At 43.0% G+C, this 27,322-nt stretch overlaps 1 protein-coding gene across 4 annotated transcripts in view; it reads right to left on the bottom strand.

Annotated features, from left to right (window-relative positions):
* Positions 1-27,322, bottom strand: part of LOC124550910 (interference hedgehog) — a 556,726-nt gene that overhangs the window by 399,940 nt on the left and 129,464 nt on the right. The window lies entirely within an intron of this gene.

Below are 27,322 nucleotides of genomic sequence, written 5' to 3'. Positions count from 1 at the left end.
GTGGATCACGATAGCAAATATCCTTCAACTTTCCCCACAGAAAGAAATCCGGGGACGGTAGATCCGGTGAACGTTCGGGCCATGGAATGGTGCTTCGACGACGAATCCACCTGTCATGAAATTTGCTATTCAATACCGCTTCAACCGCACGCGAGCTATGTGCCGCACATCCATCATGTTGGAAGTACATCGTTATTCTGTCATGCAGTGAAACATCTTGTAATAACATCGGTAGAACATTACGTAGGAAATCAGCATACATTGCACCATTTAGGTTGCCATCGATAAAATGGGGGCCAATTATCCTTCCTCCCATAATGCAGCACCATACATTAACCCACCAAGGTCGCTGGTGTTCCACTTCTCGCAGCCATCGTGGATTTTCCGTTGCCCAATAGTGCATATTATGCCGGTTTACGTTACCGCTGTTGGTGAATGACGCCTCGTCGCTAAATAGAGCGCGTGCAAAAAATCTGTCATCGTCCCGTAATTTCTCTTGTGCCGAATGGCAGAACTGTACACGAAGTTCAAAGTCGTCGCCATGCAATTCCTGGTGCATAGAAATATGATACGGGCGCAATCGATGTTGATGTAGAATTCTCAAGACCGACGTTTTTGAGATTCCCGATTCCAATTTGTCTGCTACTGATGTGCGGATTAGCCGCGACAGCAGCTAAAATACCTACTTGGGCATCATCATTTGTTGCAGGTCATGGTTGACGTTCACATGTGACTGAACACTTCCAGTTTCCTTAAATAACGTAATTATCCGGCGAACGGTCCGGACACTTGGATGATGTTGTCCAGGATACCGAGCAGCATACACAGCATACACCTGTGGGGCACTTATTTCGTGAGAAATTTGCCCCGGTCACTATTAATCGACCACCCTGTATATATTGAAGCGACCTGACACCATCAATAACACTGACAAAAATTGTCAGTAGTCAACGCGATTTTATGAGTATAAGATGTCGACCTTGCAAGCAACGGAAAAGAAACCGAAAAAGAGGAAATGGATCCGAGATTGGCTGAAAAAAGGAGCGATTGGTCCCATGAATTTACTGACCGAAATCATAATCACGGACCCAAAACATTTCGTAAATTATTTTCCGGTGAGTTTTGCAGCGTACGATAAATTATTAGTGTAGATATGCCATAAAATAGAGAAGCAAAAACGTTAATGAGAGAGGCAGTCGTGTTCGACAAGAGATTTGGAGTAACCTCAGAGATGTCTGTCGACAGACCGGTCATTCTAATGCTCGAAGTTTAGTTCTGTAATATCAGCAAGTCAGCAGTCAGTAAAATTCTATGGAAACCCGTGAAGCAGTTGTATTTGCTGTCTAGGATTTGTTCAGGCAATTAAGATAAAACTTTTTTTACGCTTTGTGATAATTTGGTGAAACTGACATGCATTTCACAGACCTCTTAGTATTCACTGTAGATATACGACGTATTTTTCGAAATGGTATCGTTTCTCAGAACTGCTATGCAGTAACTGTCTGTACCACATTTTCAAATTAATAAAGTAAGCAGTGTCATAGAGAATCCTCCTTTAACCCTCTCAAAGTGGCACAAGCTATGCTTATCCTTGCATAGGCTTATTAAGATTCTTTTCTGTTAAAAAGACTCCTTAAAAAACTGAATCTGAGGTACGATATACACAACGGGAAATTGAAAAAAATAAACACTGCACACTAACGCCGCTTGCCTGAAGCTCTCTGAACACCTGAACGGAGGATATTGTCAGATCGTCAATATTTGACCTCAAAGGTTCAGTACGTATTGACAATACCTATAATATTTTGTGGTCAATCAACTCTCTTCGTCAATATTTCTAGTATTGACAATACGTCAATACGCGCCCTCAGACTGTCAATATATTGACAGTTTAACAATATTTTTGGACACGTGAGGTCCCCTTTAAGGATCAATATTTACTGACAACAGCAGTTTGTCAAACCTTCAGTATATTGAAGCGACCTCACACCATCAACAATATTGTCAAAAAATTATCAGTCAGTATCGCAGCTTTACAAGGTTAAGATGTCGAACACCCAAAAGAAAGGTTGTGCTGCAATTATATTAGCTATGGTTTGCAAGCAACAGAAAACGATGAAAAGAGGAAATGCTTCCAAGAGTGGTTAAAAAAAAATGACCGACTGGCCACACTTTACTGGCTGTAATCAGAACCATGGACCCAAATGTTTTCATAAACTATTTTCCGATGCGTCCTGCAGCATTCGACAAGTTACTAATGTCAATACGAGATAAAATAAAGAAGTAAAATACGTACATGAGAGAGGCAATCGCGGTCAACGAGAGATTAGGAGTAACTGAAATTTCTGCCGGCAGGCGGGTCATCCGAATGCTGTAATATCAGCAAATACAGTCAATAAAATTCTATGTAAACCTTTGAAGGAATTGTGATTGTCTGGCAAGGATATGTTCAGCCAAGTAACGCAAAACATCTTTTACGACTTGTGATAATCTGGTGAAACTGACATGCATTTCGCAGACTCACTGCAGGTGTATGACGTATATTTTTCGATGTGGAGGTGTTTTTGGAAACTTATCTAAATCACGTACTGATACTGTGTTTTTTAGTTCACAAAATAAGCAGTGTCACAGAGAATCCTATGTTGAGGATATATTGGTTTATTATACGTTCCTATATATAATTTTTGTCCTTGCATAGACCTATTAAAATTGTCTTGTGTTGAAAGACTACGTTGAAAAATTGAATATGAGGTACGAAGGGAAAACAAACAGTACATACTAATGCCACAGTCTAGACTGTGCTAACGCCGTGTGGCTGGTTCATGAAGCTCTGTCAACACATGAATGGAGGATATTGTCAAACCGTCAATACTTGACCTCACACGTGCAGTATACAGAGGGGTCCAAAAAATGTATCCATTGTTTAAAAGTACATAACTGGCAAACTAATTGACGTTGTCTCATCTTTGATAGTGTAATAGTTTGTAGTTCCGGCAATCGCCACACAAGCGTTGTATTGCGTTATTTTGTTTTGTCAGATGACAGTCGCCAGATATTCAGTGTTTTGTTCTTAGTTGCACCTAGTTACTCGAGTAAACATGGCTGGCGCAAGGCTTACATTCGATGAAAGGAAGTCAGTTTTGAAGTCGTATTTTAAGTACGAAAACATTAGTGAGGTTTAACGGCAATGGCGAAATGAGTATCAAACAGAGCCACCGACACGTTTAACGATTCGTCGCATTAGAGACAAATTTGAAGCCGAAGGCTGTGTTAAAGATGTACACAAACAACGATCTGGACGACCTGTAAGAGTAAAAAGTCCAACTAACTCCCGTCGTGTGTTCCAGCAATTCACTCGCTCACCACAGAAGCTCAAATGGCTCTGAGCACTATGGGACTCAACTGCTGAGGTCATTAGTCCCCTAGAACTTAGAACTACTTAAACCTAACTACCCTAAGGACATCACAAACATCCATGCCCGAGGCAGGATTCGAACCTGCGACCGTAGCGGTCTTGCGGTTCCAGACTGCAGCGCCTTTAACCGCACGGCCTCTTCGGCCGGCACCACAGAAGTCTGTGAGACAGTGTGCCCGTGAAACTGGAGTCGGTTCTAGGCGCGCAGTCCGGAACCGCGCGGCTCCTACGGTCGCAGGTTCGAATCCTGCCTCGGGTATGGATGTGTGTGATGTCCTTAGGTTAGTTAGGTTTAAGTAGTTCTAAGTTATAGGGGACTGATGACCACAGTAGTTAAGTCCCATAGTGCTCAGAGCCATTTGAAACTGGAGTGAGTCGCTCAAGTGTTCGGCGAATTTCGAAGACGGCAAAGTGGAAGTGCTACATCCCACGATTGCTACACGCAGTGAACGAGGACGACCCAGATCGTAGAATGGAGTACTGCGAGTGGTTTACTAACATGGTGCGCAACGATGAAGAGTTTGCAGAGATGATTGTGTGGTCTGATGAGGCACAGTTCAAACTCAATGGTACAGTAAATCGCCACAATTGCCTCTACTGGGCCGCCGAAATTCCGAACGTCCATGTAGACAAAGCCGTGAATTTGCCAGGAGTAAATGTGTGGTGTGGGTTGTCTTACCGAGGCTTGATTGTGCCATTCTTCGTTGACGGCGCAGTTACCGGTGAGGTGTACCTTCAGAAGCTTCGGACATCCATTTTACCTGCCGTCCAAGACTTGTATGGAGACGAAAGAGTTTACTTTCAACAAGACGGAGCCCCAGTCCACTACCAAAATCGTGTTAAGGCGTATCTCGACGAAAATCTACCAGGAAGACGGATAGGCCGTAGAGGTGCTGTGGAGTATCCACCACGTTCCCTAGACCTATCTCCTCTGGACTTTTACCTGTGGGGAGCACTAAAGGACGTCATTTATCGACAAAAGCCACGCGCATTGGATGAACTTCGAGAATCCATCGTACATTCATGTCTAAATATCCAACTGAACACGTTGCAGTCAGTAGTTCGTGCTGCAGTTCGGCGGCATCGTTTGTGTGTGGATGTTAATGGTGACCATTTCGAACACCTACAGTGATATCTTTAAGTTGGACTTTAAGCTACACTTTCACCAAAAATGACACAACTCCGTCAATTAGTTTGCAATATATGGATTTTTAAACAGTGGATACATCGTTTTGGACCCCTCTGTATATTGACAATATTGTGAATATTTTGAGGGCCATCAATACTGCTCGTCAATATTTTTAGTCTTGACAGTATGTCAATAAGAACCCTCACGTGGTCAATATATTGACGGTTTGACAATATTATTGAACGTGTGAGGGAACGTTTACACGACGCGAGAGAGAAAGAAAGAGAGAGGGTCCATCCCCTGACATGGTCTGCGCGCGGCAGGAACAAAGGGACAGGTAGGCCCACGCTCTCTCCAACACGATTCCACCATTTATTGTTGTTTGTCGCAGTTCTAAGAGGCGAAGGACGTAAAGGGGTCCAGTAGCTGAGAAGTGAGTGGAAATGTTTGTAACTACACTCCAATACAATCCTTTGTTCCCACGAAGTAGGCTAACGCTGTCGACGAGGTAGTTTCCACATTTCAGGATTTCCAGAATACTTTTGACACGGGTTCTCACAGCCGTGCCCGTCACACTGGTGTAAATAAACGATCTTGATGAATCGTGCTGGGTATGCAAAGGGGCCAAAATAATGCGATATGTATTTTTTAGCATTTCGTACATGTTGTTGTTGTTATTGTGGTCTTCAGTCCAGAGACTGGTTTGATGCAGCTCTCCATGCTACTCTACCCTGTGCAAGCTTCTTCATCTCCCAGTACCTACTGCAACCTACATCCTTCTCAATCTGTTTAGTGTACTCATCTCTTGGCCTCCATCGACGATTCTTCCCTCCAAGCTGCCCTCCAATACTAAATTGGTGGTCCCTTGATGCCTCAGAATATGTCCTACCATTCGATCCCTTCTTCTCGTCAAGTTGTGCCACAAATTTCTCTTCTCCCCTATTTTTTTCAATACCTCCTCATTAGTTATATGATCTACCCACCTAATCTTCAGCATTCTTCTGTAGCATCACATTTCGAAGGCTTGTATTGTCTTCTTGTCTAACTATTTATAGTCCACGTTTCACTTCCATACATGGCTACACTCCATACAAATACTTTCAGAAACGACTTCCTGACACTTAAATCTATACTCGATGTTAACAAATTTCTCTTCTTCAGAAACGCTTTCCTTGCCATTGCCTGTCTACATTTTATATCCTCTCTACTTCGACCATCGTCAGTTATTTTTCTCCCCAAATAGCAAAACTCCTTTACTACTGTAAGCGTCTCATTTCCTAATCTAATTTCCGCAGCATCACTCGATTTAATTCGACTACATTCCGTTATCCTCGTTTTGCTTTTGTTGATGTTCATCTTATATCCTCCTTTCAAGACACTGTCCATTCCGTTCAGCTGCTCTTCCAGGTCCTTTGCTGTCTCTGACAGAATTACAATGTCATCGGCGAACCTCAAAGTTTTTATTTATTCTCCATGGATTTTAATTCCTACTCCGAATTTTTCTTTTGTTTCCTTTACTGCTTGCTCAATATACAGATTGAATAACATCGGGGATAGGTTACAGCCCTGTCCCACTCCCTTCCCAACCACTGCTTCCCTTTCATGCCCCTCGACTCTTACAACTGCCATCTGGTTTCTGTACAAATTGTAAATAGGCTTTTGCTCCCTGTATTTTACCCCTGCCACCTTAGCACACTGGACTCGCATTCGGAAGGACGACGGTTCAAATGGCTCTGAGCACTATGGGACTTAACTTCTGAGGTCATCAGTCCCCTAGAACTTAGAACTACTTAAACCTAACTAACCTAAGGACACCACACAACACCCAGTCATCACGAGGCAGAGAAAATCCCTGACCCCGCCGGGAATCGAACCCGGGAACCCGGGCGTGGGAAGCGAGAACGCTACCGCACGACCACGAGATGCGGACGACGACGGTTCAATCCCGCGTCCGGCGATCCTGATTTAGGTTTTCCGTGATTTCCCTAAAATCTCTTCAGGCAAATGCCGGGATGGTTCCTTTGAAAAGGGCACGGCCGACTTCCCTCCCTAATCCGATGAGACCGATGACCTCGCAGTCTGGTCTCCTCCCCCAACACAACCCAACCCCTCTCCCCCCCCCCCCCTCCGCCACCTTCAGAATTTCGTACATAAATCGGTAAAAACTGAACTCTAATAGAACCACTTAGATGTTCGTCTGTCTGCCCAACGGCTAAAAACCCTCCTTCTCAGGAGCAGGGAGACGTATCAAGTTGAAGTTAAAGTCACAGATTAAGGTTTACGATCCCTTGGCAGTGTAAAACACTGAAGTTTCTATGTCAGTGCAGACAAAAGATACAGCCATCTATGTCACATATATTTGTACTCTCAAACTCACTCATCAAAACCTATAGGATTCTTACGGTTGACCTAAATCGTGACATTTGACAAGAAGAAATGTCCCACAGTACAATTAAAGAGAAAAATCCGAAACTGTTAATTCGTAATTATATCATACGAAAAATCTTTTATGCCATTTGTTATCCAGCTGTCTGTTTTCCGTCCGTTACGACCCCTTTTGCTGCCTTACGGGTAGGTCTATAATCATTAAATTTGGTAAGAAGCAAGATTTCACAGTACAAGTAAAGGGAGAAAATGTTAACTTGAATTTATATTACATGAAAAAATATTCCTTTTGTCATTTGTTGTCCGACTACAGACTCACAATTAAAACATTCTAGAAAGTCTTGCATTCTCTAGGACAAACATCTTGCCAGTATTAATGTCGATAACAGGCAAAAGTTGTCGAGATTCTCATTTGCGGAGTGGGTGAACTGCCTATGTGTACATAATTAAGTCCGTGCGGAACCCACAGTGCTCGAGTCATACACGAACCTGGCCACTCTTTTTCTTTTTTGCGCAATTTCACTTTTAAGAGGTACAACACACAGAGAAAGGTAATTTGGGATATTACGTTTAGAGGAAATATCTTCGAAATCATGAAAAATGTATAAAAAATATTTTTCATATAAAAGTTAAAATGTTATCAACGTTCTTGAAAACTTTATAATTAACATTTTTAATAATCTGAAATTTCGCTAATTGCGCCATCGCCGTCGGTTAATTTTGCAAAGCAAAAACGTTTGCTACAACCAAAATTACAGAAACTTTCCCTCTTCATCCATCCATATGTAGTAAAGCTGGTTTCTGAAATGCCATTTTTGGGAAATAAGCTGGACACGACGTCCTGTCAGACCGTTTTCGACATACCTCATTAAAATGAATAAACATTAATTGTGATTCTGATTATCTGTTTTTCTTATTTTTGTTTTAGGTGTTGTATTGTTATTCTACGTTTTTAATTCACGTCGTAACATCATTAAGATAGATCGCTTTCTTGTCTATTTGCTCGGTACAAATTTTGTAGCTGATTTTAAACTAACTTCCCGATGAACTAACTTGATGACAATGCAATATTAACCTTCTTCCGTGTGTGGCGTTTGGCGGAGGGTACTTTGTGTACCACTGCTATTTCTCCCTTTTCCCGTTCCATTTGCGAATGTTTCGTGGTAAGAACGATTGCTGAAGTCCCCGTGTGAGCTGGATTCACTCTTATTTTTACCTTCGATGTCTTTTTGTGAAACAATCTTAGGAGGAAGCGACGTATCGATTGACTCAGTTGAAGACAAACTGAAATAATTCTGAAATGTACCACATACCTCTAGTGTGATCTCGTCGAAATGTTTGAAATCGACTGAAAAATTTGACACACACAAGACTAAAGAGCAGAAAGTTATTATTCAAATAAGAAACTTTATAACACGTTTTTAAAAAGGCCTAAAAAGATAAAATAATTTCTCTTAGTCCCGGAAGTTACAAATTCCAAACCCCATACAGATAGTCACGAAAATTTGTGATTGGGAATTTTTAATAGCTATGAGAAAACGTGTGGCATGCGATACACTATCGATACATGAATGGTTCACTTTCTTGCTATTCTGTACTGCATGTGCCTCACATTTTTCGTTTTAAATCCTAGAGGTATTTTCAAAGCTATCAAAAATTGACAAGCACCAATTTTAAGGACTAGGTATCCTTATGGGGCTAGGAGAAAATATTTCATAATTTTTGTTAATTTTAAAAGCTTTTTTTGTGTTGGCAGAAGAGCCAACACCGTGTTACGAGTGGAGGCCGAAATGCACGCGTTTTAGCTCACGCAGGCTGGCGTGAGGAGGGAAGAACTATACTGACGTGAGGTCTGGAACATGACAAGGAATGAGAATTGAGAAAGCGGACGTAATTAATTTGATACCTAACTTTAATCCATTAATGATGAACGTCGCTCTTGATGGTACATGATTCACAATATTATTTGTTCAGAATACATTCTTGAAGATCGTAATTATAGTAACTGAATATGGCGCCTTGCTAGGTCGTAGCAAATGACGTAGCTGAAGGCTATGCTAAACTGTCGTCTCTAGACAGTGAACCATCACTAGCAAAGTCTTCTGTACAACTGGGGCGAGTGCTAGACTAGACCTGCCGTGTGGCGGCGCTCGGTCTGCGATCACTGATAGTGGCGACACACGGGTCCGACGTATACTAACGGACCGCGGCCGATTTTTAAGGCTACCACCTAGCAAGTGTGGTGTCTGGCGGCGACACCACAGCTTTTATATTAAAAAGTATTTTATTTTAGCAATTATTTTTTTTTTAGTTTTCCGTTTCACAAAGGTGTATTTTGTTAATTGAAAATAAGAGTGCTTAAAACATAATTTTCTTACACCATGAATATGAACGCAATTTCTTCTCACAATACACACGATGAAGAACACAATATAAAACGAAGTTCAGCACGATTCTCAAATTGTGTCGGGAGATCCTCTAAATAATCTGATTTGTATGAGGCATATTTCAGTGCCCTGGAAACCTCAGCGAACTGATTATGTACTACTGACTGAAGGGCGATTATATTGATCGTCACGTGGGAAATTGTAAAACTAACGTCTGAGTATCTCAAAAGACATTTCAGAGAAATTTTCTTTCACTAAGCGGGAGAAAAATTTGTTCAAAATGGTTCAAATGGCTCTGAGCACTATGGGACTCAACTGCTGAGGTCATTAGTCCCCTAGAACTTAGAACTAGTTAAACCTAACTAACCTAAGGACAACATCCATGCCCAAGGCAGGATTCGAACCTGCGACCGTAGCGGTCTTGCGGTTCCAGACTGCAGCGCCTTTAACCGCACGGCCACTTCGGCCGGCGAAAAATTTGTGTTGCTGTTATATTCTTGCCGTGGTCAGTGAGAGCAACCGTTCTGAGGGTCGTACCTGAGGCCAAGGAAGTTTTTCATCTGGTGATCCCCAAAGTCACGAAGGGACAGGAACAGCTGTTGGCTTTGTAAGAAGATTTTCAGATCTAGTTCTGCAGTATGTCTGTGACGTCTATCTCCGCTTGAGAAACAACATAACTAAGCTGCAGTCTCCAGAACATAATCAGTTCTCTTCGCCGAGGTTTTAGAATGGTAAAAATCAGGATATTTACAGGATCACTCGCGATACTTTGAAATCCTGCTGAATTTTGTTTTATATTGTGTTGTCCATCACCTATATTATGAGAAGAACTTCCGTTCACTTTATGTGCATGGTCTAAAAAAACGTTATGTTTCAAGCATTGTCGTTTGGTAAACTAAAAAAAACATTAATGTCAAACATAAAATTACAATATAAATCATAAAAAATAAGTAAAACAAATAAGTAGGATAATAAGTAACAGATATTTTAATTGCGTGTGTTAAAAATATTTCGACAGCATGTTGTGTACAACTTATTTTCCAAAAACGGCATTTCAGGAAACCAGTTTCATTATATATTGACGAATGTGGCGTAGAAGCTTCTTTAATTCTGATTGTAACAAAAGTTATCAGTCTGCAAACTTAATTAAAGATAGTCGGGTACTTTGCAAAATTTCGTTATTAAAACATTTCAACACACACACACATACATACACACACACACACACACACACACACACACACACACACATATATATATATATATATATATATATATATATAACACATTTCTTATATAAAATACATTTCTTATATTTCATGGTTTCGAAGACATTTCCTCTAAACCTAATACGCCAAATAACTTTTCGCGGTGTTTTTTACACCTTAAAAACGAAAAACTACGTACTGCATTATTTTGACCACTCTGCAAACACGCCAAGTTTCTTCAACATCGTTTATTTTTACCTGGGAATGTTCGCTTGGCAGTTGTGCTACTAGATAAGTGGTTCCCTGTCACGAAGGCCACAGCGTTCGTGGCAAGTAATCTAGTGAAACCGAAATGATACGTGTAGTTCCCAGGAAATGTCACAGTCCTCCTGCTATTCTTTGTATAAACGGTTAAGGAGACAATCTGTAGCGCCTTCTTAGATCATTTGCAGATGACGCTGAATTGCAAAATGACACTGAAATGAACCGTAGTCCCAAGGCCAAAACGAAGCTCTTGTTTCATCCACTGTCGTGGCTTTTGGAGCCAAAAGTGGTAATTGAGAGTGAAAAAGTGAGCACAAAATCATTCAGTTAGGTTACGGTTGCACAACATGTCAAAGAAATGTAAAGCTTGGCGAATTATGGAAAGAAAGGGGGAAAGACATCATTCCACTGGGCTGTATTTTAAAAATTATAGTTCTTTTAGCAGCGCTAGTTACGGGCAAGTGCGTATCAAAACATAAAAACCCGCCATGACGAAGAGAGTTCTACAACATCACAGCCACGCAACTGTAGTGGATGTAGTGCTTACGGAGACGTAGTGACCACTTGTAACAGATGAGGATCCACCGTCCACATCCTTTAAAAATCGCGTGTCACGCGTAATTATGCACGGCACGGTCGTAAGAGCATATCATCTAAAAAATAAAGTGCACGGACTGAAACTGGTCGCAAGATCTACAGCGTTACGACGGTATTAAAACGCCATCTACATCTACGAGATTACTCTGCTATTCACAATAAAGTGCCTGGCAGAGGGATCAATGAACCACCTTCAAGCTGTCTGTCTACCGTTCCACTCTCGAACGGCACACGAGAAAAACGAGCGCTTAAATTTTTCTGTGCGAGCCCTGATTTCTCTTACTTTATCGTGGTGATCATTTCTCCATATGTAGGTGGGTGGAAACAGGATGTTTTCGCAATCGGAGGAGAAAACTGGTGATTGTAATTTCATGAGAAGATCCCGTGGATACGAAAAACGCCTTTGTTTTAATGTTTGCCACTCCACGTATCATGTCTGTGGCACTATCATGGACTATCAGCTCGGAGACCATGGCTGCGGTTACCCTTCACGCTGCATCACAGACAGCACCGCCTGCGATGGTGTACTCAACGACGAACCTGCGTGCACGAATGACGAAACGCCATTTTTTCGGATGAATCCAGGTTCTGTTTACAACATCATGATGGTCGCACCCGTGTTTGGCGACATCGCGGTGAACGCACATTGGAAGCGTGCATTCCTCATCGCCATACTGGCGTATCACCCAGCGTGATGGTATGGGGTGCCATTGGTTACACGTCTCGGTCACCTCTTGTTCGCATTGACGGCGCTTTGAACAGTGGACGTTACATTTCTGATGTGTTACGACACGTGGCTCTATCCTTCATGCGATCCCTGCGAAACCCTACATTTCAGCAGGATAATGCACGACCGCATGTTGCAGATCCTGTACGGGCCTTTCTGGATACAGAAAATGTTTGACTGCTGCCCTGGCCAGCACATTCTCCAGATCTCTCACCAACTGAAAACGTCTGGTCAATGGAGGGAGAGCAACTGGCTCGTCACAACACTCCAGTCACTACTCGTGATGAACCGTGGTATCGTGTTGAAGCTGCATGGGCAGCTGTACCTGTACACGCCATCGAAGCTCTGTTTGACTCAATGCCCAGGGGTATCAAGGCCGTTATTACGGCCAGAGGTGGTTGTTCTGGGTACTGATTTCTCAGGATATATGCACCCAAATTGCGTGAAAATGTAATCACATGTCAGTTCTAGTATAATATATTTCTCCAATGAATACCCGTTTACCATGTGCATTTCTTCTTGGAGTAGCAATTTTAATGGCCAGATTAATCAGAAATGCGGCCAAGTCGTGGAAGGGGCGTGAACTATTAAGACTTGCACTGGGCGACTGAGCAACCCCAGAGGGGGGGATCCCGGCAAAAATGCCATACGATCTTTTCACTGCAGTCTCGACGAGCTTCCGAGGTTATCGCACTAGACGATTTATACTGTCTGTTCGGAAATTCCGGTTACAAACTTCTAGGACTTGCAAAGGGGAGTGAGTATATAATACACTCCTGGAAATGGAAAAAAGAACACATTGACACCGGTGTGTCAGACCCACCATACTTGCTCCGGACACTGCGAGAGGGCTGTACAAGCAATGATCACACGCACGGCACAGCGGACACACCAGGAACCGCGGTGTTGGCCGTCGAATGGCGCTAGCTGCGCAGCATTTGTGCACCGCCGCCGTCAGTGTCAGCCAGTTTGCCGTGGCATACGGAGCTCCATCGCAGTCTTTAACACTGGTAGCATGCCGCGACAGCGTGGACGTGAACCGTATGTGCAGTTGACGGACTTTGAGCGAGGGCGTATAGTGGGCATGCGGGAGGCCGGGTGGACGTACCGCCGAATTGCTCAACACGTGGGGCGTGAGGTCTCCACAGTACATCGATGTTGTCGCCAGTGGTCGGCGGAAGGTGCACGTGCCCGTCGACCTGGGACCGGACCGCAGCGACGCACGGATGCACGCCAAGACCGTAGGATCCTACGCAGTGCCGTAGGGGACCGCACCGCCACTTCCCAGCAAATTAGGGACACTGTTGCTCCTGGGGTATCGGCGAGGACCATTCGCAACCGTCTCCATGAAGCTGGGCTACGGTCCCGCACACCGTTAGGCCGTCTTCCGCTCACGCCCCAACATCGTGCAGCCCGCCTCCAGTGGTGTCGCGACAGGCGTGAATGGAGGGACGAATGGAGACGTGTCGTCTTCAGCGATGAGAGTCGCTTCTGCCTTGGTGCCAATGATGGTCGTATGCGTGTTTGGCGCCGTGCAGGTGAGCGCCACAATCAGGACTGCATACGACCGAGGCACACAGGGCCAACACCCGGCATCATGGTGTGGGGAGCGATCTCCTACACTGGCCGTACATCACTGGTGATCGTCGAGGGGACACTGAATAGTGCACGGTACATCCAAACCGTCATCGAACCCATCGTTCTACCATTCCTAGACCGGCAAGGGAACTTGCTGTTCCAACAGGACAATGCACGTCCGCATGTATCCCGTGCCACCCAACGTGCTGTAAAAGGTGTATGTCAACTACCCTGGCCAGCAAGATCTCCGGATCTGTTCCCCATTGAGCATGTTTGGGACTGGATGAAGCGTCGTCTCACGCGGTCTGCACGTCCAGCACGAACGCTGGTCCAACTGAGGCGCCAGGTGGAAATGGCATGGCAAGCCGTTCCACAGGACTGCATCCAGCATCTCTACGATCGTCTCCATGGGAGAATAGCAGCCTGCATTGCTGCGAAAGGTGGATATACACTGTACTAGTGCCGACATTGTGCATGCTCTGTTGCCTGTGTCTATGTGCCTGTGGTTCTGTCAGTGTGATCATGTGATGTATCTGACCCCAGGAATGTGTCAATAAAGTTTCCCCTTCCTGGGACAATGAATTCACGGTGTTCTTATTTCAATTTCCAGGAGTGTATTTTGAATAGCAACTACGACCATTTCAATTGAGATGTTTAAGTCATCTGCTTGAGGAAATGTATTAGGCGTAACACAGTACAGTTATAGGTAACAATCCGAAAGGAAACTTAACAATACATCCATTTATCACTTAAGCACACTTGTCTGAATTTACGCTTAATCGTTACGTATTTACATACTTACAAAAGAAAAAACAACCCAGTACACTTTACATACAGAACAGTAGTGACGCATTACAACAGCGGTTCGATGTGGAGACCACCTACGTTGTTACAGGCATTCTACTTACGAAACACGTTCTGGTACACACTCTCCATTCCACCCGGTGTCTCTTCCATAGTCCAACGACCAGAACTCGTGCCAGCAGATCTTCCTCTGCCTCTACAAGAGCCTCGTAAATTAAACTTTGCATTCGACCCACAAGAAGTAGTACACACGAGCTAAATCCGGAGACCGCGGCGACCACGCGGTTGGGCCACCTCAGCAGACGTGAAAGCGTCACAGATCTGAACTGAAGACGTCATACAACGGAAACGGTACGTTTCTAGACTTGGGTTCCGATTCAGAATATTACATACTCACTCCCTCTACAAGTCCTAGAAGTTTGTAAAGGGAATTTCCAAAGAGAATATATACTGGGTGGTCCATTGATAGTGACCGGGCCAAATATCTCACGAAATAAGCATCAAACGAAAAAACTAAAAAGAACGAAACTCGTCTGGCTTGAAGGGGGAAACCAGATGGCGCTATGGTTGGCACGCTACATGGCGCTGCCACTGGTCAAACGGATATCAACTGCGTTTTTTTAAATAGGAACCCCCTTTTTATTACATATTCGTGTAGTATGTAAAGAAATATGAATGGTTTAGTTGGACCACATTTTTCGCTTTGTGATAGATGGCGCTGTAATAGTCACAAACGTGCAAGTACGTGGTATCACGTAACATTCCGCCAATGCGGACGGTATTTGTTTCGTTATACATTACCCGCGTTAAAATGGACCGTTTACTAACTGTGGAAAAGGTCGATATCGTGTTGATTTATGGCTATTGTGATCAGCACCACGCGCATTTTATGAAAGCAACCGTCTTGCAGGCGCACGGTTTCTTCATGAGCGATACTGGGAAACACAATTGTTTTGCATTCAAAAAAGATTTCTCTTTCATCCGCTAATTCCGATGCGAACCATGCGTATCTAATCATGTTTTCAAAATTAGGTGCGCTGAATTGATGTAGGGTTAGCGAATGTAATTTTATCGAATCTGCCCTAGAAGCGATCTCTCTATTGTCTTTCATCAAGTCGGGAGCATTCTGAATAATTGTCGTGAAGATTTTCACCTGTCGGTAAAAATAAACATCGCAGGGCTGGCAATAAGGAGTGAACTTTGGTGGAACCACTTTTAGGGTGCAGGTGCTCGCTTTCCTTTCATCAGTGAATAGATGATCGTATAAAGTATTTTTCTGTCCCACATACGGAAGAATTACAGAACGCAAAAATTCGTCGTACATCAGTTTCGTGAACTTCCCGGATTTCGTGCAGGACACGACCACATTTCTGTGTTTCCCAGTTAATTGGTCTACTATTGAACGTTAGGAGCAAATTTTTCGGACGGTTCTTGCATGCATAAAAAAACATATGGGAGCAGGATTCGAACACGGTACCACCAGCGCTACGCTGACTTGCTCGGAATATATGTAACGTTACGGGTATACAAAGAACGCAATGAACTTAAAAATCGATTTTCTCAAAAACCAAGGCCTGTCGCTAAAAAAACCGGATATCCAGGTACTCACGGTAAGTGCTTCTACAACATACGAGGGCTATCCACAAAGTACATTACGCTTTCGTTTGTGTCCGTTAGGCCGGTATTACACTATCAAATTTCTTTGTCAAAGATTTGATCAAAGATGTGATCCAATATTCCGTCCAATATATTTGACAAAGATCTTTGACGTAGCGCTACAAGGGGTATTACACTATCATCAAATTTTTCGTCAAAGTTCAAGATGGCTGACAACAACTTGTTATTAACCGCAGCAGTTCTACGCACTCCAATTGCATTGTGTGCACATGCGGAAAAGAAGTGGGGGGGAGAAAATGGAACCATACATGCGAGGTTGACAGTCTTAAAAGTCCTGGGATTACAACTTGATAATAAATTCAGTTGGGAGGAGCACACCACAGAACTGCAGAAACGCCTTAACAAATCTGTATTTGCAATTCGAGTGTTAGCAGACATAGGCAACATAAAAATGAAAAAGCTTGCATACTTTCATTCCATAATCTCATATGGGATAATATTTTGGGGTAAATCTTGAAGTCAAACAAAAGTTTTCAAGGTCCAAAAGCGTGTAATACGTATTATTTGTGGAGTAAATTCACGGACCTCCTGCAGAAACCTCTTCAAAGAACTGGGTACTTCAGATTCTTGCATTGGCACTGGGGGAAAATAAGAAAGAAAATGAAACTGTTGGCGGGCCAGAAGTACAGTGAGACTGTCGTTTGGACGTACGAGATTTGCAGGTTAGCTTTTTTTGTTTTGTATTTCATGCCTAGATACTTCCGTAGAGATATTGTTGCATGTCGATCATTATATGTAATGATTATTACAATACATGCAACGATATGTTTGTACAGTTATCTAGGCATGAGAAAGAAACAAAAAAAAACTATAACTCTCGTAGGCCAAAATGACAGTCTCACTATACTTCCGGCTCGCACGTTAACTACTGCCTCTCAGTATATTTACTTCTTAATAAAATTTGTCGTAAATAATATATCTCTTTTTCCAACAAACAACTCAGTTCATACATACAATACCAGGAACAAAAATAATCTGCACAAGGACTTAAAAACACTTACTTTAGTTCAAAAAGGGGTCCACTACTCAGGAACACTCGTCTTCAATAATTTGCCAGGAAACATAAAAAATTTAGTTAGAAATAAAGATCAGTTTAAAAGGAGCCTGAAAGACTTACTACTGGCCAACTCCTTCTACTCCATTGGCGAAATTTTTAATAGAAACAAATGATGTATTTATTCATACTATTAGTATTTTTATTTCAGCTTAAAAAAATCGACATGTTCCACATCCATGAGGATCTCCTCAGCACGGATCTATGGAACGAAAAACTAATTTAATCTGGGTGAAGCCGTGGGTTTTACGACGACACGATAAAAGCATTCAACAAAACTTGTTACGTGAGCTTACAGTGGAAGACGTCAAGTCGTACATCAATTACTTAAGAATGGATGAGCATACATTTCTGTATGTGTTCAATGAAGTGTATCCTCATATCACAAAGCACAATTTTCACTTAAGAACTGCTACATCTTCAGAAGACAGGCTCACTATAACACTCCGATTCCTTGCTACAGGAGAGGGTTATGTTATGTTAGGTTAGGTTAGGTTAGGTCAGGTTAGGTCTCCAATCTTCTTAATCTATTTTTTATTCAGGGTGCCTCACGTTGTAAAGCGCCTCATAAGCTTCAGACATCTCTATTAATTCTGTAGTTGTCAGCACACACCAATTGTATTTACCGGCAATGGTTATAAAAACACTACAGACGACAGAACGCTGCAGCGATGCTAGCGCTCCGCGTGGTAACATATCGCATTGCAGTGAACAGAAGACAAGCGATTTCTTTGATCAAATATACGGCCTCGGCCTAGATTTGATCAAATATTGGACGACATTTGTCAAAGATCCCTATTACACTATCAAATATCTTTGACAAAGATATTGGACAAAGAAATTTGATAGTGTAATACCGGCCTTAGGGGCGGGGCTAGCGCGGCCATCTTGGTGTCATGGCATTCCGCCGCTCAGTCGGCATCCTGCCGTGTTAGTGAGAGGTTCGTGGTGTACTCCGTTGAGTTACTGTAACTGTTTGAAATTTCAGCGTTAACAGAAAATGCCGCGAAGTGTGAAGTGCGTGCTGTAATAAGGTTTCTGACTCCAAAAAACTGTACACCGATAGAAATCTATCGGCAGCTTTGTGAAGTGTATGGGGACAACATAATCACTGAAGGTGGAGTGCGTCAATGGGTCATAAAATTTAAAAATGGCCGAACTAACGTTCACGACGAAGAGCGAAGTGGAAGACCCAGCATAGTGACTGCCGAACTTGTCGAAAAAGTCGATGCCGCGGTCCGTGAAAACCGTAATTTCACAATAACGAAACTCTCTATGAGTTTTCCACAAATTTCACGAAGTTTGTTCCACGAAATCATTACCGAAAAGCTTGGTTACCACAAGTTTTCTGCAAGATGGATACCAAAAATCTTGACAGAGATTCACAAAAATCAGCGAATGGCTGCAGCGTTAACGTTTTTGGACGCTTACGAGAAAGATGGCGACTCATTACTCGATCGCATCGTTACTGGCGACGAAACATGGGTTAAGCATGTGAACTGCGAGACAAAATTGCAGTCAATGCAGTGGCGGCACACAAATTCCCCCCAAAAACCCAAGAAATGCATGCAGACAACGTCGGCAAGGAAGGTGATGGCGACTGTCTTTTGGGACAGAAAAGGTGTGATTTTTGTGGATTTCCTGGAAAGAGGCACTACAATAAACTCTCAAAGGTATTGCCAAACTCTGCACAACCTCAGAAGAGCAATACAAAACAAGCGCAGGGAAAAGTTGGGCTCAAAGATCTTGCTGATTCACGACAACGCCCGGGCCCACACGGCAAATGCCACTCGCGAAGTTCTCAAATCTTTTAAGTGAGAGTTGTTTCCCTATCCACCGTACAGTCCCGACCTGGCACCGAGCGACTTCCACTTATTCCCAGCAATGAAGAAGTGGTTGGCTATGCAGCGTTTTGATGACGACGCACAGCTTCAAGAAGAGGTAACCACGTGGTTGAAGGCGCAGGCGGCCGAATTTTACGACGAAGGAATTTCCAAGCTCGTCCATCGCTACGATAAGTGCCTTAATTTAAATGGTAACTATGTAGAAAAGTAGTATTTAAGTGTGGCTTTCATCTGTATATAATAAAAAAATGTCCAATACTTTATTTATTTTTAATTCTTAAACGTAATGTACTTCGTGGATAGCCCTCGTATTTGAAGCGCATCAAAATCCTTGATTTACAGTATGGTGACTCCCCTTGTAAGAGAAAATACGTCACTTTTTCGAATGCCTTTCTAAAGTCAAGGACCTGGTTGCGTTTGTCTACAGCGCTGAATTCGTTGAGAGAGTGCCATTAAGCGACCAAACGGACTGACTCAAAGATCATGTTCGACCTACGGTTTTAACATGTTAGGAAGACTGAGTCACTCCACAGGTGAGTTGGACAGCCTTTCTCCTGAGCAGAGGTCAGCCGCGCTACACAACCGGAAACCGGCGGATGCCCGTCTAGTTACGCGCCGGTGGGAATTGCTCCACACCTCGGATGACGTCACCGGTGGACTTTTGCCTTCGCAAATAAGGATTCCTGCCTCAGTCAGGCAAATTCCGACGTAGCGGTCAACGGTACGGCGCGCAGTGGTTCTAAAGCCCAAAAACTCACGGCCAAGTCTCAGATAAACAGCATTCACTGAAGCTGTTAACTATTCACTTGTTGGTAGCACGAGGGTATGTGCTATGAGAACCCACCCAAGGTGAAATTGTATAGTTACACCTACCTATACAGCTACATGGTTACTCTGTTATTCGCACTTACGTATACTGACGGAAGATGGTTCAAATGACTCTGACAAGGGAACCTCCCCATCGCACCCCCCTCAGATTTAGTTATAAGTTGGCACAGTGGATAGGCCTTGAAAAACTGAACACGGATCACTCGAGAAAACAGGAAGAAGTTGTGTGGAGCTATGAAAAAATACGCAAAACATACAAACTGAGTAGTCCATGCGCAAGATACGCAACATCAAGGAACCAGTGAGCTCAGCAGTGCCGTGGTCCCGTGGTTAGCGTGAGCAGCTGCGGAACGAGAGGTACTTGGTTCAACTCTTCCTCGAGTGAAAAGTTTAATTTTTTATTATGAGACAATTATTTTGCGAAGCTGCACAGGTACACAGAGCAGTATTGTTTACGTGATCGTGTGTCAATTATCAAAGTTCAGGCACTCACACATAGTCAACTCCGCTCTCCAAAATTCCAGGACATGTTCGGATTTGCTTGGACATATGCAGGATCTGACGGTCTACAAACGGAAAAACTTGAAAACGTTAAAAACATATGTTTTGACAGATCACAGGGAAAACTGTGCGACTGTGATATTGTTGCATTCATTTGTTGCAGTTTATGTGACAAACTCTTACGTTTTCATCACTTTTTTGGGAGTGATTATCACATCCACAAGAAAACCTAAATCGGGCAAGGTAAAAGAATCTTTATACCCATTCGCCAAGTGTACAAGTTAGGTGGGTCGGCAACATATTCCTGTCATGTGACGGACATGCCGTCACCAGTGTCTTATAGAATATATCAGAAGTGTTTTCCTGTGGAGGAATCGGTTGACCTATGACCTTGCAATCAAATGTTTTCGGTTCCCATTGGAGAGGTACGTCCTTTCGTCTACTAATCGCACGGTTTTGCGGTGCGGTCGCAAAACACAGACATTAAACTTGTTACAGTGAACAGAGACGTCAATGAACGAACGGACAGATCATAACTTTGCGAAAATAAAGAAAGTAAAATTTTCACTCGAAGGAAGGCTTGAACCAAGGGCCCCTCGTACCGCAGCTGCTCACGCTAACCTCGGGACCACGGCGCTCTTGAGCTCAGATTATCCTTGACGTTGCCTATCTTTCACATGGACTACTCAGATTGTATATTTTTGCTTATTTGTTTCATAGTTCCACGTAACTTCTTCCTGTTTTGTCGATTGATCTGCGTTCACTTTTTCAAGGCCTATCCACTGTGCCAATTTATAATTAAATCCGACGGGGGTGCGATGGGGAGGTTCCCTTGTGAGCACTATGGGACTTAGCATCTGCCGTCATCAGTCCTCTAGAACTTAGAACTACTTAAACCCAACTGACCTTAGGACATCACACACATCCACGCCCGAGGCAGGATTCGAACCTGCGACCGTAGCAGTCGCACGGTTCCGGACTGTAGCACCTAGAACCGCTCGGCCACCACGACCGGCATTCTTCGGAGTAGATGCTTCCCGACATATTAGGGGGAAAAAATGGCTCTGAGCACTATGGGACTTACATTCTGAGGTCATCAGTCCCCTATAACTTAGAACTACTTAAATCTGACAAACCTAAGGACATCACATATATCCATGCCCGAGGCAGGATTCGAACCTTCGACCGTAGCGGTCGCGCGGCTCCAGACTGTAGCCATATTAGGGACTTTAGCTACACGGTCATACAGAAAAGCGTAATTAGCAGGAGAGGTAGGAGGGTTATATGCCCAGCAGTACCCCTCCTCGAAAGGACTGACCCTCTTTACGACGACCTATGAGAACGGTCCCGAGTTTTGCACGATACCCAAAACTAACAACCATCCTACCCTCATATGATCTGTCGGAGACAGCAAGAAAACCGCTAGCGTAGAGGTTTTTTCCCCCTCCGAGCTTGCCTTCGCACTTTTTTTCCTCTACCTTGAAACCGCTAACCTTTGCTCGCTTTTCGTCCACTGTCTCCTCGATGCGACCATGTTAGTGGGTAATCTTACCGAGACGCACTTATAACATCACGGCCCCACATCCTCGATTAGTAACTAACAAATACGGAACTGACAGTAGAACTTTAGCCATGATCACCAGGTCGATGTGGGCGTGCAGGGCCTACATCCTTCAGCCCTGGTTACAATCCTCATTCAGATTATTATTACTATTATTATTATTATTGTTATTTCTTTCCTTTCTCAGACGCTATGCCTGGTTAAAAATGGAAAGTGACGCGGACCTTGATCAAGCGTGACTTCCTTTTAACTGTGCGGTATATGTTACATTGCATTTAGGAACTTTCGGGTAATTGAACATGTATCAATAATTAGAGATTTCTGCAGTTGTATATATAAGTTTGGATGTAGCTGTATTGCGTTGATGTACTGGTGGATATTGTGTGGTATGACTCCTGTAGTTGATAGTATAATTGGTATAATGTCAACTTTATCCTGATGCCACATGTCCTTGACTTCCTCAGCCAGTTGGATGTATTTTTCAAATTTTTCTCCTGTTTTCTTCTGTATATTTGTTGTATTGGGTATGGATATTTCGATTAGTTGTGTTAATTTCTTCTTTTTATTGGTGAGTATGATGTCAGGTTTGTTATGTGGTGTTGTTTTATCTGTTATAATGGTTCTGTTCCAGTATAATTTGTATTCATCATTCTCCAATACATTTTGTGATGCATACTTGTATGTGGGAACGTGTTGTTTTATTAGTTTATGTGGTATGGCAAGTTGTTGATGTATTATTTTTGCTACATTGTCATGTCTTCTGGGGTATTCTGTATTTGCTAGTATTGTACATCCACTTGTGATGTGATCTACTGTTTCTATTTGTTGTTTGAAAAGTCTGCATTTATCTGTTGTGGTATTGGGATCTTTAATAATATGCTTACTGTAATATCTGGTGTTTATTGTTTGATCCTGTATTGCAATCATGAATCCTTCCGTCTCACTGTATATATTGCCTTTTCTTAGCCATGTGTTGGACGCGTCTTGATCGATGTGTGGCTGTGTTAGTTGATACGGGTGCTTGCCATGTAGTGTTTTCCTTTTCCAATTCACTTTCTTCGTATCTGTTGATGTTATGAGATCTAAAGGTTTGTAGAAGCGGTTATGAAATTGCAGTGGTGTAGCCGATGTATTTACTCGTATATGAGTGATTGCTTTGTGTATTTTGCTAGTTTCTGCTCGTTCCAGAAAGAATTTTCTTAAATTGTCTACCTGTCCATAATGTAGGTTTTTTATGTCGATAAATCCCCTTCCTCCTTCCTTTCTGCTTAATGTGAATCTTTCTGTTGCTGAATGTATGTGATGTATTCTATATTTGTGGCATTGTGATCGTGTAAGTGTATTGAGTGCTTCTAGGTCTGCGTTACTCCATTTCACTACTCAAAATGAGTAGGTCAATATTGGTATAGCATATGTATTTATAGCTTTTGTCTTGTTTCTTGCTGTCAATTATGTTTTCAGTATTTTTGTTAGTCTTTGTCTATATTTTTCTTTTAGTTCTTCTTTAATATTTGTATTATCTATTCCTATTTTTTGCCTGTATCCTAGATATTTATAGGCATCTGTTTTTTCCATCGCTTCTATGCAGTCGCTGTGGTTATCCAATATGTAATCTTCTTGTTTAGTGTGTTTTCCCTTGACTATGCTATTTTTCTTACATTTGTCTGTTCCAAAATCCATATTTATATCATTGCTGAATACTTCTGTTATCTTTAGTAATTGGCTGAGTTGCTGATTTGTTGCTGCCAGTAGTTTTAGATCATCCATGTATAGCAAATGTGTGATTCTGTGTTGGTATGTTCCAGTAATATTGTATCCATAATTTGTATTATTTAGCATGTTGGATAGTGGATTCAGAGCAAGGCAGAACCAGAAAGGACTTAATGAGTCTCCTTGGTATATTCCACGCTTAATCTGTATTGGCTGTGATGTGATATTATTTGAATTTGTTTGGATATCAAGTGTGGTTTTCCAATTTTTCATTACTATGTTTAGGAACTGTATCAATTTAGGATCTACTTTGTATATTTCCATTATTTGTAGTAACCATGAGTGGGGTACACTATCAAAAGCTTTTTGGTAATCAATGTATGCGTAGTGTAGCGACCTTTGTTTAGTTTTAGCTTGATATGTCACCTCTGCATCTATTATCAGTTGCTCTTTATATCCTCGTGCTCCTTTGCAACAGCCTTTTTGTTCTTCATTTATAACGTTGTTCTGTGTTGTATGTGTCATTAATTTCTGTATAATGACTGAAGTTAATATTTTGTATATTGTTGGTAGGCATGTTATGGGACGATATTTAGCTGGGTTTGCTGTGTCTGCTTGATCTTTAGGTTTCAGATAAGTTATTCCATGTGTAAGTGTATCAGGGAATGTGTATGGGTCTGCAATGTAACTGTTAAATAATTTAGTTAGATGTGAATGGGTTGAGGTGAACTTCTTTAGCCAGAAATTTGCTATTTTATCTTTTCCAGGAGCTTTCCAATTGTGAGTAGAATTAATTGCTTGGGTGACTTCACGTTGCAAAATTATCACTTCAGGCATTTGTGGTATCATCTTGTATGTTTCTGCTTGTATCCACTGTGAATGCCTGTTATGCTGTACCGGGTTTGACCATATGTTGCTCCAGAAGTGTTCCATGTCTGTTATGTTTGGTGGATTGTCTATTTTAATGTGTGTGTTATCTATTGTCTGGTAAAATTTCTTTTGGTTCGTGTTGAATGTTTGGTTTTGTTTCCTTCTATTTTCACTTTTTTTGTATCTTCTAAGTCGTTTGGCCAATGCTTGTAATTTCTGCTTCTTTTCATCTAATTGCTCTATCGCTTCTTGTTGTGAGATTTTACCTAACCTTTTTCGTTTTTTGCCTGATGTTTCATTTCTTATAAATTGTGTTAGCTGTCCGATGTCTTTTCTCAGTTTTTCTATTCTGATCTGTAGCCTGTGTTGCCATGCTGGTTTTGTGGGTTTCTTCTGTGTGTTGGTTGGTTCTGATCTCTGCCTAGTGTGTATATTTAGTGTAGTGAGTGCTCCTATATAAACCAGTAGTTGTAACTCTTCCATAGTTGTGTTTTCATTTATTTTGTTGTGTGTGATCGTGTTGATAGTTGTTATTGTTGTTTCGACTTGTGGGTTATTTGGCGGTCTATGCAAGAATGGTCTAATGTCTGTATTGGTGTCTTTGTATTCTATATATGTAAGCTGAAATTTTTCTTCTATATCTAACATGTGTGTCACTTCGTGTTCTATTTGTGCTCGTTCTGGTGGCTGTCTTAAGATTTCGTTTTCCTCTGATTGTTTAATTGATGCGTGTTGTTCTTTGTTTGTTTGCTCTGGGATGTTTGAGGCCATTACTGTATTTTCTTCTTCTTCTGATTGCACATTATTTCATTCCAGTATTTGTTGTACTTCTTGTTTGATGTTTTCTAATTCTGACTGGGGTATCCTGTTATTTTTTATTATTACACGGATCTGATCAGCTAGTCGTTGTTCTGTTAAAAATTTTAATTCTCGGTATCTGGTAATAAATGTTGTGTATACTTGTGATCTGTATCCAGTTGTGTTGGTTCCTAAGTTTGTTGCTTGGTAATAACAGAACATGAGGTGTCGGTTAACTTCATCTGACCATCTCATCCTCTGTCTTTGTTTTCCTTCTAGAGTGGTTGCAGGAAGCATATCCTGCAAAACACCTCTATTTGGATTTAAATCATTTTCCGTGTGGCTAGCAGTGTCGTTACCATTGTGGGCGGGCATAGGGTTCAAGCGTCGTCCCCGACCATGACAGCGCTTGTCCGAGGCTTCATTAGTTCTGTACTGAACCAACTAATGACACTAAAAGGGGGGTTAGCCCTATTAGCGGTTTGTTCTTTTCGTCGCCTTTTACGACTGGCAGAACATACCGGAGGCCTATTCTTTTCCCGGGCCTTATAATTATTATTATTACTTTTAGGAAAAGGGCCACCACACGGTTGCTGAAGGGTAGATGCAGCTGGCCTACCGCTACCCAGTGGAGCTGTAGACGAGTGTCGGAACATGTCGGCTGCGTCTGCGACGGCATTCCGAGGAAGAAGGCAGGAGCGGCGGCGCCCCGTTGCCTCTCCAAGGACGGGAGCAGGTTCTCCGGGCCTCTCCTCGTCCGCTCTCCCGCCTTCGCTCCCCCCTGTTCCCTTCTGTTCCCAGTCCTGTCCTCCCCCCTCCCGACGCCCCCCAACTGTTCATCGTCTGACCAGAGGATACAGTGGCGGCTCACGCTACTGCTGCAGTGGGCCACTCACCAGGTGCCACTGGACTAGACGCCGTCTCTTCCCAATGTTCGACAACGCTCGAATTATCCTCATACGGCGAGAGCTGGGAACTCTTGGGGAGCAAAGAAACTTATGGCAGGGTCTGAGTAAATGAAAGGATCAGTTGATAGGACAAATCCTGTGGCACCAGGGAATCGTAAATTTGATAATGGCCCCAGATAATGCCACCCCAAAACTGCAGGGAACCTCCACCCTGCTGCACTCGCTGGACAGTTTGTCTAAAGCGTTCAGCCTGACTGGGATACCTAACACACGACGGTGAAGAGAACGTGATGCAAATCCTGAGCAGTCCATTCGGCATGTTATTGGGCCCATCTGTACCGCGCTGCATGGTGTCGTGGTTGCAAAGATGGACCTCGCCAGCCGGCCGGGGTGGTTCAAAATGGTTCAGATGGCTCTGAGCACTATGGGACTTAACTGCTGTGGTCATCAGTGCCCTAGAACTTAGAACTACTTAAACCTAACTAACCTAAGGACATCACACACATCAGTGCCCGAGGCAGGTTTCGAACCTGCGACCGTAGCGGTCGCGTGGTTCCAGACCGAAGCGCCTAGGCCGGCCGGTGTGGCCATGCGGTTCTAGGCGCTTCAGTTTGGAACCGCGTGACCGCTACGATCGCAGTTTCGAATCCTGCCTCGAGCATGGATGTGTGTGATGTCCTTAGGTTAGTTAGGTTTAAGTAGTTCTAAGTTCTAGGAAACTGATGACCACAGCAGTTAAGTCCCGTAGTGCTCAGAGCTAATTGAAAATTGGACCTCGCCATGGACGTCCCAAGTGAAGTTGCGCAGCGTGCAGCCTATTGCGCACAGTTTGAGTCGTACCACGAGGTCCTGTGGCTGCACGGAAAGCATCATTCAACTTTCCTGTCAGGGTTCCTCCGAGCCATAATCTGTAAGCTGCGGTCATCCACTGCAGTAGTAGCCCTTGGGCGGCCTGAGCGAGGCATGTCATCGACAGTTCCTGTCTCTCTGTATCTCCTCCATGTCCGAACAACATCGCTTTGGTTCACTCCGAGACGCCTGGACACTTCCCTTGTTGAGAGCCCTTCCTGGCACAAA

The sequence above is a fragment of the Schistocerca americana genome, chromosome 9 (genome assembly GCF_021461395.2).
Source record: "Schistocerca americana isolate TAMUIC-IGC-003095 chromosome 9, iqSchAmer2.1, whole genome shotgun sequence".
In the NCBI taxonomy this organism is placed as follows: Eukaryota; Metazoa; Arthropoda; class Insecta; order Orthoptera; family Acrididae; genus Schistocerca; species Schistocerca americana.
Note: the sequence above shows the minus strand (reverse complement) of the source record. Positions and strands in the feature narration are given on the sequence as shown.